The following is a 16,596-nucleotide window of genomic DNA, read 5'->3' as shown; positions in this document are numbered from 1 at the left end:
CTGGCTAGCTCCAGGGAAATTTCAATTCTTAAGGATCTAAAGATCTTCCTCATTCTTGGCTACACAGAAGAGTCAAAACATCTAAAGCAGCCTTCCATCCAGAAAACCAGGTTAGGGGCTGGGAGATGGTTCAGCTGGTAAAGCACTTGCCTTGTGAGCATGGGACCTGAGTTTGATCTTTAGGACTCACGTAAGAAGCCAGTCTTGATAGCACACACACAGCAACCGGGAGGCTGAGGCTCCAGGATGCCTGGGGCTTGCTGCCTAGCCAAGCTAGCCAAATCCAAGAGCAAAAGATTTAAAACAGGGAGAGACACAGAGAGAGACAGACAGAGAGAGACACACACAGGAAAACAAACAAACAACAAACATAGTAGAGAGCAACAGAGGAAGGTCAACCTCTGGCCTTGACACAGACCCTTATACACACAAATCCACAAGGATTTACTCACCCATTATGTGTGTTTGGGACCCTCTTCTATTTTATTTAACAGCTAGCATGTAGGTATTTCAAGTTACAGATTATATCTTATTCCCTTAGTTTCTTTTGGTAGCAGAAACAAACACTGCCTCAAATGACTAATGCTACTGTATTCATTTTTTTTTTCTTGCAGTGAATTCTAAAGGAATACTCAGCATGCCTATAACCCTAATTCACATAGGGTGCCCTATGTGAAACGCCATACCTTCTTTGACAATCTGCAGGAGAAGCTTGAGAGAATGAATTACCTCTTGGGGACACTGCCAAACAATCCTACACACGCTTGGTGTCCTTTTAGGAAAGATGCCAGCAATGGGTGGCAGTGAGTGCTTGCTTCTAATTGCAGTGCCTGCAATACTCAAGCCAGGTTGCAGAGAAAGATGGAAGCTACTGGGAAAGCATTTCTGCTGCAGCCAACTGCTCTCTACAAGGAAAACGAGGCAAGTGCTGCAGAAGGGGAGAGTTTCCAATCTGGGAAGGAAGAAGCAGAAACCAGAGTGGGTATGGGTAGACACCATCAGCATGGGCAGGGGTGGACATCATCCATGTGGGCGTGAGCATCATTGTCCATGCTATGAGACAGTGCCTTCCTGTCAGCAGAGAACAAAAGACACACATCATCTTCTACCACTGACAGCTTTGAATTTCTTCTTGAAAATTTCACTCTCATGGCGTTTTAAAGGACAAGGACAACATTTGGTCACCACGTCCTAGTCCAATGATGAGACACAGCACATGTTCAGTGAACAGTTATTGAAACAAATTTTAGACACGGCAGCTACTGAAGTACCAACATTTGATTCTGTCTTTGCCATCAGATTTACAAACTCAAATTTTGTCATACTCATTGTTGACAAAGATACAGAGAAAAGGACATTCTCCTATGGCATTAATGGAAGTATAAATTAGCATCGTTTTGGAGGACAATTTGGCAGTGTTAAGGGATGCTTTAAAATGCACATTCTATTTTATCAATTAGCCTCTCACAGGATCTGATAAACACACCCTCAGAAACAAAAGGACATTATTTCTAGGATGCGTAAGTGGATGACTGTAGCAGGATAAAACTAGAGGGATCCAAATGTTGCTCAACTATGGCACGTGAGCACAACGGAGTACTATACAGTCATTCAAAATGAAGTGGGGCTATGTGTACTGAAAAGGGCAGACTACTGCTGAGAATGTATACTGTGCAATAGGATCCACACATTTACATAAGCATAGACGTGTTAAGTGTTTGTGGTCATGTGTACGTGCGTGTGTGTGTGTGTGTGTGTGCTTGTATATTAATAGATGACGCTGCAGAAATGGGTACGCCGGGTAAAAGACGGTCGCTAGGAATAGACCTTGGAAAGGTCTGTAGCCAGCTCTCAGTTTCTGCCTCTCTTTCTCTGCCTCCTGGTCCACTATGATGTAAAAAACCTCTGCCATGCGTGCCTGCCGCCATGATTTAGTTGCTCTGCCGTGCCTCCACTGAATGAGAAGCCGCATTTTGGGAAACCACGGGTCCAAGTGAACCTTCCTTCCCTCAGCTGTCTACTATAAGGGGTTCTGTCCCAGTGAAGTAACTAAGACAGTGTTGGTTTGTATTTAAGTGGAGTTTTCAGACACTGTAACAGCCCTCAAACACTGCTCAAGTCCCCAAGGCTGCAAAACTCCCATTAGACTGAGAGTAAGTCTGTAACCCGGATCTATGGGTCGGATAGAGAGAAAGTGGCAGCATGCTCCTGGGCAGAGTCCTGGGCCAGGCTTCAGAGTCTCTGGGCTCAAGAGCTGTGAACAGCTGGGGGCAGATGTATTAGACCAAGTGCAGTCATGCAGATGTAGTCTGAAAGTTAAGGGATGCTGAAAAAGTCTAACTGTGAAGAAAAGCAACCATTTTCCTTTTTGAAATAATGCTGCACAAACATTCCTGTGTGACTCTATTTCCTCATCTATGAAATGGGACACGCACTCACTTCACAGTTACAGGTAGAAAAGAGGGCACAGAAAAAAAATAATTTTAGAACAGTATCTGGCATATTGAGAGCAAGTATTAAAAAAAGAAAAAAATAATAATTAGCCATTTCCTTAGTCCAAAGCTACTGTCTTTCCCTAGTGTTGTGGAACCCCAGTACTGGAGACAGTCTAGAGGTGGCAGGATTCACAGATGTCTTTAACATCACGAACAATCACAGCAGAATGGCTAGCAGAGGGCTGGTAACTCACAGATAGACAACTGAATACAAACGGCAGAAGGTTGACTCTTTTCTCTCTCTTCAAGGTTGGGTGTCTCTGCCCTAAAAGGGAGATGTGGAGGACAGGGACTTCCTTCCTGCTCTTGGCTGGCTGGTGTGTGCTCAGTGTCCCCTCCCCAGATGTCTGAAGCCAGGTGGGCGAGTGGTGGACATAACGAACACAGGCAATACTTTCAACACAATTCCCTTGCAGCTCCTATCACAACCCAGACTGCCTGAGAGCAAAAGACAGTCATTAGGAAACACATTGGGAATCCCAAAGGATTGACTCGTTAATCCATTCACTCAGGATTCACTAGCTATCCTTGTGCAGATGTTTTAGGAATAATAAAGCTTATTTCTGCCATTTAAAAAAATCTGACCAAGTTTTCTTTTTTTCTTTTTTAGGGGGACAGTTGGCTTCTGTTTTCCACTCAAGTCTTGTGGGGACAACAAATTGTATTTCTCCTAGTTTAGGTTTATTACAGGCAATCCTGCTCTTTATACAAATGTTTTAATGCCAGGGTGTGTTTATCCTAAAAGAAAAGATGGAGAAAAATGAAAAAAAAAAAAAAAAACTTGCCCAAAAGGATGTACTGTATCCAACCGTATCTAAGGGATGTAGGGGAATATAATTAATAAGGATACTTTTTAACAAGTTCATAAGGATAAAAGGAAGATGTGTGTGACAATACTGAATTATGGGTGAGGCAAAGAAATGGAGTTTTATTAGAGTAATTCAAATTAAGTGCTAATGAAATATTACCAAGTAGCAGCCCTCCCAGGACTACCTTAATGGCTGGAATCACTCATAATCAGCACATGGCTGGGATGCAAATAGATGCAAGGAAGCTTTTAAAAGCACATCTTCTCGAGCAGGTTAACGTGTTTGCAGCAAATGTATTTACACCAGGAACTTGCTGTGTGGGTCCCCCTTCTTTGTAGACAAAACAAAGTCAAGCAGATATACCCCAGGCAAAGTACCCAGGGTCACGAATGAATGAAGTCTAAATGAACTGTGTTTCTAAAGAGAGAGCCTGCTCTGTCAGATGGCTGAAGCCAATTGCATCTGGATGTTTGGGGAAATGAGTGTTTATCCTCCACACTATCACCAGAGCTTCTGTCTTTGCATACAAAGCAGGCATATGATATGCTGACTGGGTGGAAGGGGGTGCCTGTCCCCTTTCACCTCACTTTTCTTTCTCCTCTTCTCTGACTTGGTAATCTCTGAGAGCCTTTCACACTGGGGAACCTAAGAGAGATGCCATCTGACGCCCCCTGATTGCCCCCATCCCAAACACATATGTAAATGAAAAATATCATTCACCAGCCTGTGTCCTACATCACACCTCTATTTCCGAAGCTTCCCAGAGCCCACAAAGAATACTGACAAAGGTCATCTGGTCTTAGGACCACCTGTGAGAAAGAGCAGGCCGGTGTGTCTGTACTAAAGTAAAAGAGGCAGTGAGGAGGGGGAGGGGAAGATTGCTCAGGCACCAAGAGGGAGTCAGAAGTAGGCAGGCTTGGGAAATCAAAGGAAAGGCAGCTGGGAAATATTTTGCAAGCACAGAACTTGATACAAATGTGTAATTAAATTAACCTTGAAACATTGAATTTTCTCTTTTTCTTTCCCCTGGAGAGAAGATTCCATTTAAAGACATCAAGCCATGTCAAAGTATTCTACAACCATTAAGCAACATTTTTCTTAGGGACATAGAAAAATAAAACCCTGATAAATTACAGTATCACTTTAGATGATGGTAAAAATCTCGAGGCTGGGAAGCATTAGGTAGTTTTGACATCAGCAGCCGCAGCTTGGGTTAGCTGGGTATGGTGGTTTGAATAGGTATGGCCCCCAAAGACTCATGTATGAATGCTTGGCTCACAGGGAGCGGCATTATTAGGAGGTGTGGCCTTGTTGGAGGAAGTATGTCACTCAGGGGGTGGGCTCTGAGGTCTCGTGTATGCTCAAGCTATGCCCAGGGTGACGCACAAATCTCTTCTTGCTGCCTGCAGATCAAGATGTAGAACTCAGCTCCTTCTCCAGCACCATGTCTGACTGTCCTCCTGCCATGCTTCCTGCCATGATGATAATGGACTAAACCTCTGAAACTGTAAGCCAGTCCAGAATTAAATGTTTTCTTTTATAAGAGCTGCAGCAGTCACAGTGTCTCTTCACAGCGACAAAACCCTAACTGAGAGAATGGGTGTGGGGGAACACACAAACCTGGCCACTTAACAGGTGGTCAGAAGCCAGCGGATTACCATGTGGCTCCCTGCCCTCAGGAAGCCTTTATTGTTATTCTTTTAAGTGCTAGTTGTTATTGTTGAAATGTGGTCTCGTGTACTGGCTTCGGATTGGCTTCGAATCCTTGGTCCTCCTGCCTTGGTCCCCTGATTGCTTGGGTAACAGGCATGGGCAACCAAGTCCGGCTATCAGAGAGAGGGGCTTTCAATAATAAACCCCAAGAAAGGAGGACTGTCCCCTGCCCTCGTGTGTATCTAAGTGTTTACATGTTTTGTATATGTTTGCACGGGTGTGTGCATAGGTGTGGCATGTGCAAGCTATGCAGGCCAGAGGTAACTACTGGCTATTTTTCTTACTTGATCTCAATTTTTATTTTGAACACAGAAGTCCTCACAGAACCAGAGCTTATAAATAAGTCTGGCTAGGCTGGCAGGCGCTCAGTTCTTGACTGGCCCCTGTCCCTGCACTGGGGTTATAGACATATGCCTCTTGCATTCAGCATTTTTTTTTTTAAACTTGGATGCTGAGGATCCAAACTTGGGTCCATGAACCTGTAAAAGTGCTTTAGCGACTGAGCCATTCCCCAGCCCCAAATCAAGTGTTGTAAAATAGTTTTCCCACTCAAAGGATTTTGTGTATTACAGAATAGCAAACCTTATATACATCTGGATTAGACCAAAGAGAAAAGTAGAAACTGCTGAAGAAAAAGAGTAGCCAGCAGTGAGAACTTCGGAGACATTTTGAGAGCATGTTTTCTGTCTGATTTTTTTTCCCTTCCAAATCTATTGCATTCAACACAATGCTACAAATCTTTGCTTAGCCTCTATTAGGCATAAGTACTGATGTCTTCTAACGTGTGAATATTTTGTACTTAGAGTAAAGCATAATAATTGAACCACAACCAAATAAAAAGATACAGACAGACAGACACAGATATACCATCCCCTGGCACCTTCGCAAATTAGGCAAGTCTACCTGTTGAGGAGAAAGTCATCATGAAGGAGCTGCAAAGTTAACAGTGATGGCCATGGAAACAGAAGCCGGTGGTACTGGGTAATACTCAGCTCCTGCTAAGACGACGTGAAATCTGAGACTCCCTTAGGAGTTTTCATGGGTTTGTGCAAGGAGCCTAGACTGACTGGAGTCTTTCATTGGGAATTTGTAGAATGCACAGGAGAGGAGCACATTCCTCTTTAAGGACTGCTCACAGCTCAGAGGCAAAACACAGAAGAAAGGGTCTGAACTGTTACTGACTGACTGACCTGTTCTTGAGCAAAGAGTCATCAGAAGCTATGTGGCTGTAGCCTACAGGAGCCATTGTCACAGGAAATGGTTCCCTGACACACCAGTCCAAGTCTCAACATCACTGTCCAATCTGGGACCAGTGTCCACTTGACTGTTCACACTCTTACCACCTGTGCCATGGTCTGAGACAGTTTTTTAGACGGGGTTTCTCTGTGGAACAGTCCTGGCTGTCCTGGAATCCACTCTGTAGATCAGGCTGGCTTCCAGCTCACAGAGATCCGCCTGCCTCTGGGACTACAGGAATCCACCATGGCACCTGGATGGTCTGACTTTTTTTATTTCCAGCACAGCCAAGCAAATGAACGCTACTAGAGTTACATATGGAAAAACAAAAACACTGACATCTTCTCAGAATCAATGCTACCCACCTCCCAGCTGCCGGGGCATCCGCACAGGGTTTCACATTATGCTGGACCCGTGTCAGGGTATAAGTTGACTGACTCTGACGGCACAGGGACCACCTGGAGGGGATCCAGCTCCCGTCTATCTTCAGAGCCAGGATGCAACATGTTGTGTGACCTTGAGCAATTTGTGTCAATAAGTGTACATGTGTATATACACACCTGTGCACATCCACTCACATAAACACGTATCTACATAAGGCACATGTCAAGTACTAGAATAACATGGCAAAGTTTTAAAGTTTTTAGGCCATCAATAAAATATAATTTCTACTCTGACTTATATTTTCTCAGTTTTGTTTTGTTGTGTTGTGGTTTTTTTTTTTTGTTTTGTTTTTTTGTTTTGTTTTGTTTTCTTCTCAGGACCCTGAGGCCCTCGTGACATTGGTTTTGGCAAGACTCTATCTTGCTTGCTTTATTTATTTATCTATCTATCAATCATTCTGCTTTCCATCCGTATGCCCCTCTGTAGCTCTTACGGACCCTCAGTCAAGCATCCTGGCTTTAATAAGTAGATCTTTCATGTGGGCACTTAGGGGATATGTATAATATCGTGTGCATGTAATAAACTTGAGGAAATGAGTCTTCACTCTATGGCATCATTTGTCTTGCGTTTCTCACTTGGCGCTATGCCCCTGAGATCTGCCCATGCTGAGAAACGTCCATCTCATCATTTGTTTCACTGCTGCTTATGCTGACCTACTCACATTCCCAGGGGCACCGAAGTTACCTGCAAATATCTCATCACCACAATGACCCTGTGCAAATATTTCACATTATATTACTCCCTCGTTTCTCCTTCCTGCTCTTCCTCCTTCTTCTCTTTTCGCTCATCTGAAAAGTGTCACTGGTAGGCCGAGAGAATCTAACTGGCCCTGATATTTGCAGGTGGTGCCATAAAATAGCATCAACAATAGATGGAGCCCTAGAAACATTTGGTATAATTTAACTCTCCAATATACTATATGCTATAGAAATAATATATCAGCATGATTTAATTTATATTCCTCTCATTGCTTATTTTTCTTAATGGCTGCTATTTACATGTTTTTCTTTTTGAGGCGGGTTTTTACTATGCAGCCAAAGCTCTCAAACTCATCATTATTTTGTCTCAGTTTTCTGAGTGCTGGGATTGCAGGTGTGTGTGTGTGTGTGTGTGTGTGTCTGTGTGTGCACGTGTGTGCATGCTTGCCATGATGTCTGGCTGTTGATGGCCTTTTGAGTTTCCTCCTCTGGAGACTGCCAATTCAAATCCTTTGCCTAAAATTTCTACAAATAGCCTGCACTGCTTTAAAAGTAGCCCCCGGCGCCATGTGAAATCGTGTGGATAGGACAGGCAATAAGAAAACCCACACTTGAGGACAGATGGCAGCACATCTACCCCCTGAAAATGGCAGGGACTTGAGAGTCAACAGTGAACTTGACAAGTGCCTGGTGACAGCAATGGGGCAGCTACTGATGATGTCACAGGAAGGGCATCTGGTACAGTGCTGGGCATGTAGTCTGTGTTCATCAAATGCCTCTTCTCGTCCCTCTCCTTTTAAGATTGTCACACACACACACACACACACACACACACACACACACACCTGTGAGAAGGGAAAAGTTTGTGTTATTTTTACTGGAGATAGCACTGAAATTATTGAGATACCTTTTCTATGGGTGCTGGTCTAACTGGATGTCTACATGTAGAAAAATGCAAATAGATCTATATTTATCACCCTGCACAAAACTCAAGTCCAAGTGGCACAAAGACCTCAACATAAAACTGGATACACTAAATGTTTTAGAAGTGGGAAAGAGTCTTGAACTCACTGGCACAGCAGACAACTTTCTGAACAGAACACCAACAGCACAGGCTCTAAGACCAATTAATAAATGGAACCTCAAGAAACTGAAAAGCTTCTGTTAGGCAAAGCACACTGTCATCAGAACAAAATGACAACCTATAGATTGGGAAAAGATCTTCACCAACCTTACATTCAGCAACCGGCTAATATCCAGAATATATAAAGAACCCAAGAAATTAAACACACACACACACACAAAAACCCAAATAATTCAATTAAAAAATGGGATATAGAGCTAAACAAAGAATTATCAACAGAGAAATCTCAAATGGCTAAGAAGCATTTAAAAGAAATCCTCAACTTCCTTAGTCATCAGGAAAATGCAAATCAAAATGACCCTGAGAGTCCATCTTACACCAGTCAGAATGGCTAAGATCAAAAACTCAAGTGGCAGCGCATGCTGGTGAGGATGTAGAGAAAGGGGAACCCTATTCCATTGCTGGTGGGAGTGTAAACTTGTACAATCACTTTGGGAATCAATCTGGCACTTTTTCGACAAATGGGAATAGTGCTAGCTCAAGGGCCAGCTATACTACTCCTGGGCATATACCTGAAAGATGCTCTACCATACAAGGACATTTGCTAAACTATGTTTATAGCAGCTTTGTTCGTAATAGCCAGAATCCAGAAACAACCTAGATGTCCCTCAACTGAAGAATGGACACAGAAACTGTGGTACATTTACACAGTAGAACACTACTAAACTATTAAAAATAAGGAAATCATGAAATCTGCAAGCAAATGGATGGAATTAGAAAAGATTATAATGAGTGAGGTAACCCAGTGCCAAAAAGGCATACATGGCATATACAAATTTATGAGTGCATTTTAGCCAAATAGTACAGGATAAACATACTACACACAATTCACAGACCCAAAGAAGATAAGTAACAAGGGAGACCTAAGGGAGGATGCTTAAATCTCAGCCAGAAAGGGAAATACAGTAGACAGCAGAAGAGGTTGAAGACAGGGAACAAGGTAGGAGAGGGAGAGTGGAAAGAAATGAGGGTGGAGATTAGATATGTGGAGAACAGGAGTTGTGTAGTGGGGGAGGGCAGAAGGCCTGTGGAGAGAAGAGAAACTGCGAGCAGGGGACCTAAGAAAGCAGGGGACAAGCTAGGGACCTAAGAAAGGGTGGGCTTCTGGGAGGATATGGGATGATTCTAGCTGAGCCTCCTAGTAGCAGGGGTCATGGAGCCTGCAGAGGACACCCTCTGACTAGACACAACCCCCAGTGGAGGGAGAAGAACACCAACCCACCCATAAAAACTTCAACCCAAAATTTACCCTGCCTACAGGGTGTGCAGGGGTAATAGAGATTAAGGGAATGTCCAACCAATGCTGGGCCTAACCTGTGACCCACCCATGGGAGAGAGCCAACCCGACACTATTAATGACACTCTGCTATGCTTGCAGACAGGAGCCTTGCATAGCTGTCCTCTGAGAGGCTTCACACAGCAGTGGGTCGAAACAGATGCTAAGACTCACAGCTAAACATTGTGCGAAGGGTAGGGCGTGTTGTAGAAAAGTGAGAGGAAAGACAGAAGGAACTGGAGGGGAAAGAGCTCCACAAGAAGACCAACAGAGTCAACTAACCAGGGCTCAGAGGGGCTTGTGAAGACTGAAGCACCAACCAAGGACCATGCATGGACTGGACCTAGGCCCTCTACAGCCAGATGTAGCCGATGGGCAGCTTAGTCTTCATGTGAGCCCCCTAGTAAGGGGAAAGGGGTCTGTCAATGACATGGACTCTGTTGCCTACTTTTTGATCACTTCCTCTGGGTGGGGCTGCCTCAGCAGGGCACAGAAAAAGAGGATGCACTTAGTCCTGATGTGACTTGATGTGCTCAGGTAGGTTGGTAGAGGGGACTCCCCTTTTCTGAGGAGGAGCAGATGGAAGATAGGGGGAAGAGGGTGGAACCAGGAGGAGAGGAGGAAGGGGGCTATGATCGAGATGGAAAGTGAATAAATAAATAAATTTAAAATGTCACCATTAAAAAGAACAAAAGAAGAGGAGGAGGAGGAGGAGGAGGAGGAGGAGGAGGAGGAGGAGGAGGAGGAGGAGGAGGAGGAGGAGGAGGAGGAGGTGGTGGTGGTATCTTGTGATCCAGGATAAACTGGTAAAACAAAGATTTCTCCCCATAGTTCTTCAGGTCTGTGCCCAGGGGTGGTACAGCCGGGTCATGCTGTGCCACTTTTTTATTTTCAAGAAACCTCCACACTCACTGATTTCCATACTGACTGCATCACCTGCCATTCCCACCAGCAATAAGGGCTCTTCCTTCCCATCACACTGTCATCATTTGTTTGCTTGAGCCTGGCCATGCTGACTGGGGTGAGGAGGGACTCAAAGCAGTCTCAAGTCGCGCTTCCTCAAAAGGCTAAGGATGCTGAACATTTAAAAAATATTTATTAGCCATTTTTTTTGAACTGTCTGTTCAGCTAATTATCACAAAGACTGAGAGATTATGCCTACTGGTGTTTAATTTCTGTGATTCTTTATATAGTGTGGATACTAATATTACCTCCTATCTGAAGTTTATCTGGCAAGGTTTTTCTCCCACGCCACGCTGCCTCTTCACTCTGTGGTCTCCTTTGCTGCACAGAAGCATTTTACTTTCTGGTAATCCCACCTGGCAACTTTTGGAGTAACTTCCTTTCCAGAAAATTCTCCCCTATGCCTATCTCTTGACATTTTTCACCCAGGTGTTTTTTGGGGGGTGGGGTGGGGAGTGGTGTTATATATCAAGGTCTTTGGTCTATTTTGAATGGATTTCTGTGCCTGTTGGGAGGTGTGGATCGAATTTCATTCTTCTGCATGAACATCCAGTTTTCACAGTACCACATGTGTCTTCTTTCTATTGTGTTGTTCTGATGCCTTTGTACAAAGCAGGTGCCTATGATTCCTGGGTCCTCTATTCTGTTCTGTTCCATTGGTCTACATATGTCCATTTGGTGCCAGTACCATTCTAACCTCGCCACTGTGGCTGTATAGCACAAGTTGAGGCCAGGTGTTGTGATTCACTTCCATTTTTGCTCTTTCTGTTTAGGACTGCATGGCCTAGTCAGACTCTTTGGTACTTCCACTGCTGCTGCTTCCTGCACTTTCTAGACAAATAACTTAAACTTTGAGTTTTGATCTCTCCTATATAAAACTGTTCCCAACTAAGAGCGCTACTTCAGGTATAAGTAAGAATGTCCCAGCGGTAAGAAGATCACACCTTCTGCCCTATGTCTAGAGCTTTACCCTGTTTGGGCAGTCAGACTTGATGGGCACCCCAGAAATCAGATGATCTTAATTGTCTGGGGCACTATGCATCATATGAGCAAGAAATGAGCACACTCCCATGATCCCAGGCCAGAGTGTCGGGAGGTCAGAGCCACGCTGCGCAGCTGAGCCACAGAATTGAGAAACGTCAGGACTATGACCTGATTTCAAATCATTCCACGCTTCAAGATGCCTTAAATGGTGGTTTATCAAACTATGCTCCCTAGACCTGCTTTCTTTCACCTGGGAACAGTGAGTAGGGCAAATTTGGGGGGCCCTGAGGCATACTTCCTAAATCAGAAACTCTAAAGACAACTGGGTTGTCACAATATCACCCCCTCACCCTCCCCCACATCCTTGGCTCAGGGGGTGGAGCTTTACCTCAACACCTGTTCCCAGGCAGAGTATAAAGAAGGTCTGATCAATCCAAGAGTCAGTTCAAGGGTCCTTCAGGCCCTGCTGGGCAGCAGTTTATATAGTCCTCAGGTGGAAGAAGAGCATAGATGTTGGTCACCCAACAACAATGAGCACTGGTCGGTCCGCTGGAGGTCCTCACCAGCTCCCAACCCAGAAACATCCCAAAACATGCCTCTCAACTGGATGTGGACACTGATGGACACAGCAGCAGCAGCAGAGGATATGAACCCCCTGGAGTGACGCATGGAAAGAAAATGAATCAACGCGCCTGAGTGTGTCAACAGGGTCCACAGTGGAGGACTAGGGAGGAGCATTTGCCTTCAAATATACAGGGTTACTGCTTTCTCGTCATGTCACCTGCTTGGTGTCCTCTGTTGTGGCTATGTCCTCAAGGGGCCACTACACCTGGAGACCACCTCCCTTCCCAACCTACTCTCCATGTCACCTTAGATGCCCCGGGCCTTTTGTTCCCCCAAAGATTCATTTTATTATTTTAATCGTGTGCTTGCACATGGATAAGTACATACATGGGAATGTAGGTAGCTATGGAGGCCCCTCGAACCCAACATGGGTGCCTAAAACCAAACTTGTGTCCTCTGCAAGGGAAGTGAAGGCTCTTAACCACTGAGCCATCTCTCCAGCCCCGGAGTTTGATATCATATCAGGTTATCTTAGCCTCTTCCTTTTCAGACACTGCTTTACATGACTGTCTGATTGTAAGAAAGAAAAAAGACAGAAAGAAAAGAAATCCGGAAAAACTAGTTAAGCCTGGTAAAGAAAATAAGCAATTACAGTAGAAGCTAAAATACAGCAGACTTGATCAAGTTCCTGTCTCCACTTAGCAAGCCTGAAAGAGAAAACCTATAATAGCTACAAAGTGCAATTCCCAAGTACTACACACACACTCTCTCTCTCTCTCTCTCTCTCTCTCTCTCTCTCTCTCACACACACACACACACACACACACATGCACAGGCACACACACTCTCATACACATTCACACATGCACAGGTACACATACACATATACACATTCTCACACACACACATGGGCACACATACACACTCTCATACACTCATAGGCACACACACACACAAGTTGAACTTATAACAGAACAAAAAATCTTTTTGCTAATTAGGCAGAAGCAGCAAGTTCTGCTGAGTGTGACAATGCTAGCCATCATAATTTATTAGAATTTCAATTATTACAAACATAAAGCACACCAAACAACGTCTATGGCACGGAATTACTTATTTGGGCATTATGAATGCGTGCGGCGGCAGCCTTTCTCACTTTTTCCCACTGTAATTCTTCAATGTCTTAGGAACTGAAAACTGCTTACAATGACAAAGTCGTGCTTTACACAGGAGCTCCAGACAGCAGTTAGCAAGCAAGTATTTACTGTGCCTGAAAACAGTGTATGAAGTCTCCAAGGGACCTTTTTGTCTCCCCTATCTGTCCTCGTCTTGTAGGGGAAGTCAGTTTATTACATTATTCTCTTCTCCAAAGACACAGGCTACCTGTTTTGATGGAGACATCGTGGCGTCACATGTCTTAGCTGTAACTAGAACGCACCTTCAAAGCCACCCACCCACCATCCCTCACTTGATAGGAATTCAAAGGGAAACTCAAAGACTTTCCCAGGATCAGACAGCTCTCGTGGGTCTAGTAAGAACTAGCCCTCTCCTGTCTAGACTCTCAACCCACTGTGCCTTCCACTGACTGGATCATTCTGTCTGTGAGGTCCAAACAGAGTCAATCAGGTGTGAGAGAGAAGCTGTCTGATCTGCAGGACCAACTGCCCCCAGGACATGGCAGGGCCGAGTCTGGAAACAAAGTTTCTGTCCGTCACCAGCTCTTAGCAGGGTTAAGCAAATTAAAAGCTATGGGGCTTCTTTGGGCTGCTTCTTCTGAGCCTTGGGTTTCCCTTCACTAACAAGGAAAGCATTTCCTCCACCCACTCGCACGTCTGAGATGACTGAGGCTTACAAACTATTGCTGTTTGCTGGCAAGGCTCTGGAGGAGGCCTTCCAGACCTAATGTGCCCTGGGCGTCCTACTAAATCATGACCCATCGCTCTTTTGGCAAGTAACTTTATGTCAAGGTCTTGCTGGCACTATAAGCCCCACCCAGTTTGGTTGGGCTCCTCAGGAGGTGAGGACAGACTTCCAGATCCGCTCTCCTACTAGACACTATCCCTTGCAATGTCTCGGCTTGACTGAAATCTGACCATCGTACATTCACATGCCATCGTGATCTCCTCCCTGGCTCTCCTCCAAGAGCTCCTTGTTAGTAGTTTATCCTGTCGGTTAAGCGCGGGGTTGCTCTGTACAGCCCAAGGCTGGACTCCAACCTGCCATCCCCTTGTCTCAGCCTCCCAAGTGCTAAGACTAGGATTACAGCAGTGTGTATGCCACCATGTGTTGCTGCTCTGGCACTCTCTGGCAAAATTGCCTGCCCCTTCACCCACTCGTGAAGCCCTGTCTAAATGCTGACACTAGGTCACTCTACCCATAACTGGGAAAAAAAAAAGTTGATACACACATTCATGTTTTCAGGCAAAAAAGAAAAGAAAACACTCATGACGAAGTATTTGGGGGGGGGTGTCCAGTTCCTTGGGGACTGCTCTCCAGCTTCACATGACATGCAATGTGGATGATCTGTAAGCAAGAGCCCCCCAACAGTCTATTTTCCTAAACACTCTACTGCTTTAAACCTCTCAGTGCCTCTTTGTGCCTCCAGAATGAAAAAACTCAGCTTCCAGGCAGGGAAGCATGTTTTTGTTAACCATCAGTTCAATGCTATTTAAATAAGCCTGCCCACAGTCCATGCTGTACTAGCCATCGACTTAGTATGAAATAAACTAGGCCACATTTTCATGACCTAAAACAACAAGAGACCTTGAGTACACCCCAAGGTACCTGTGGGGGAGGGGGAGAGTTGAGGGCAGCCGATATGGACGGTTCCAGCTCAGGGTCTTTGCGTGGGGTCTGTCTCCATGCTGTAGAGAGCTGCAGCCGTCGGAAGGTGGAACTCTGCTTTGGATGAACTGCCTCTAAGGTGGCTTCCCCAGAGGACACCCCAGTGACTTTAAGACAGGAGATATACAAGACAGCCAGCAATGCCTGCTGTTGCTGCACTATTCTAGTGGCCAAGCAGCTTAAGCCAAAAGAGGGCGTAGATTCCTGGGACTGGCGTTACAGAGGGTGTCACACTGTGGGTGCTAGGAATCAAACCTGGGTCCTCTGGAAGAGCAGCTTCTGCTCTTAAGTGCTGAGCCGTACTTCTAGCCCCTGTACGAACTTTCATAAGGCCTCGTCTCTATTGGAAGGCCGAACTTTCCAGTCCAGGATCTAGCTGCACCGTGTGCATCCTTACACAGCCTTTCCGAATTCCACACTGGTTTACCCGACAGTCATCCCTACGTAAATTCCCCAAAAGTAGGCTCTTCAGAACACTGAGAAGAGTCAGTAAAGGTTTGATTCTTGGGACTGACCAGCCTTCAAAAGCCTCCACTCTCAACTACCTCCGGAGAAAGAAAAAAAAAAAACTCCTGCACACACTGCCCATGAAGAACACACAGAGATGGCTGACCTTGTCAGCCTCAATTGTCCAAAGCTCCTGAAGTCTGTGGCAAAGAAAAATACTCTCAAAAGTTCTTAGGTACCAAAAGCCATTCCAGCATAAATGATGGTGTGTGTGTGTGTGTGTGTGTGTGTGTGTGTGTGTTTTGCAAATTCCCACCTGCCTAGCTTTTCCTTCTACCTAAGAAAGCAAGTTTGGGAGGTCTGGGGTATTTTAAGAGTTATTTATTTATTGTGCAGGGGGCACACATATGCCACAGTACATGTATGGAGGGTAGAGGGCAACATCCAGGACTCAGTTCTCTTTTTCTACATGTGGGTCCTGGGGACCAAACTCTGTTGTGCCCTTGGCTGCAGGTACTTTCACCCAATGAGCCATCTTATTGACCAGTGATGTCAAAATTACACATACACACACACACACTTCTGTGTTCTGTTCAGCCAACTACTTAATACGGATGCAGCTGTGAAAGACCTTTGTAGACAGAGTTAAGGCTGAGAACAAGTTGATTTTTAAGACAATAAGATTGTCAGGTGAAAGTGTGTGTCACAACACCAATTCCCAAGTCCTAAAAGCCACAGTAAGAAGGACTAATGGGATAGATTCATGAAAGGAGGGAAGCAAGGAGGTAGCAGGAGGAAAGACAGTGAGATTAGAAGCATGACAGGAACTCAGCTCACCACCGCAGCCTTGACAGATGGAGGAAGGAAGGCAGTCCAAGGAATGTGGGCAGCTTCTGGAGGAGAATGACCCTTGCTGACAGCCAGCAGGAAATGAGAATCTTCATGCCTCAAACACACAAGTCACCAGATGCCTCTTGCCCGT

The 16,596-nt window shown here is 45.0% G+C and overlaps 1 protein-coding gene across 4 annotated transcripts in view; it reads right to left on the bottom strand.

Moving 5' to 3' along the window:
* Positions 1-16,596, bottom strand: part of Tmem108 (transmembrane protein 108) — a 265,163-nt gene that overhangs the window by 199,879 nt on the left and 48,688 nt on the right. The gene's annotated exons all lie outside the window — the stretch shown is intronic.

Source organism: Meriones unguiculatus, chromosome 6 (genome assembly GCF_030254825.1).
Source record: "Meriones unguiculatus strain TT.TT164.6M chromosome 6, Bangor_MerUng_6.1, whole genome shotgun sequence".
Classification (NCBI taxonomy): domain Eukaryota; kingdom Metazoa; phylum Chordata; class Mammalia; order Rodentia; family Muridae; genus Meriones; species Meriones unguiculatus.
Note: the sequence above shows the minus strand (reverse complement) of the source record. Positions and strands in the feature narration are given on the sequence as shown.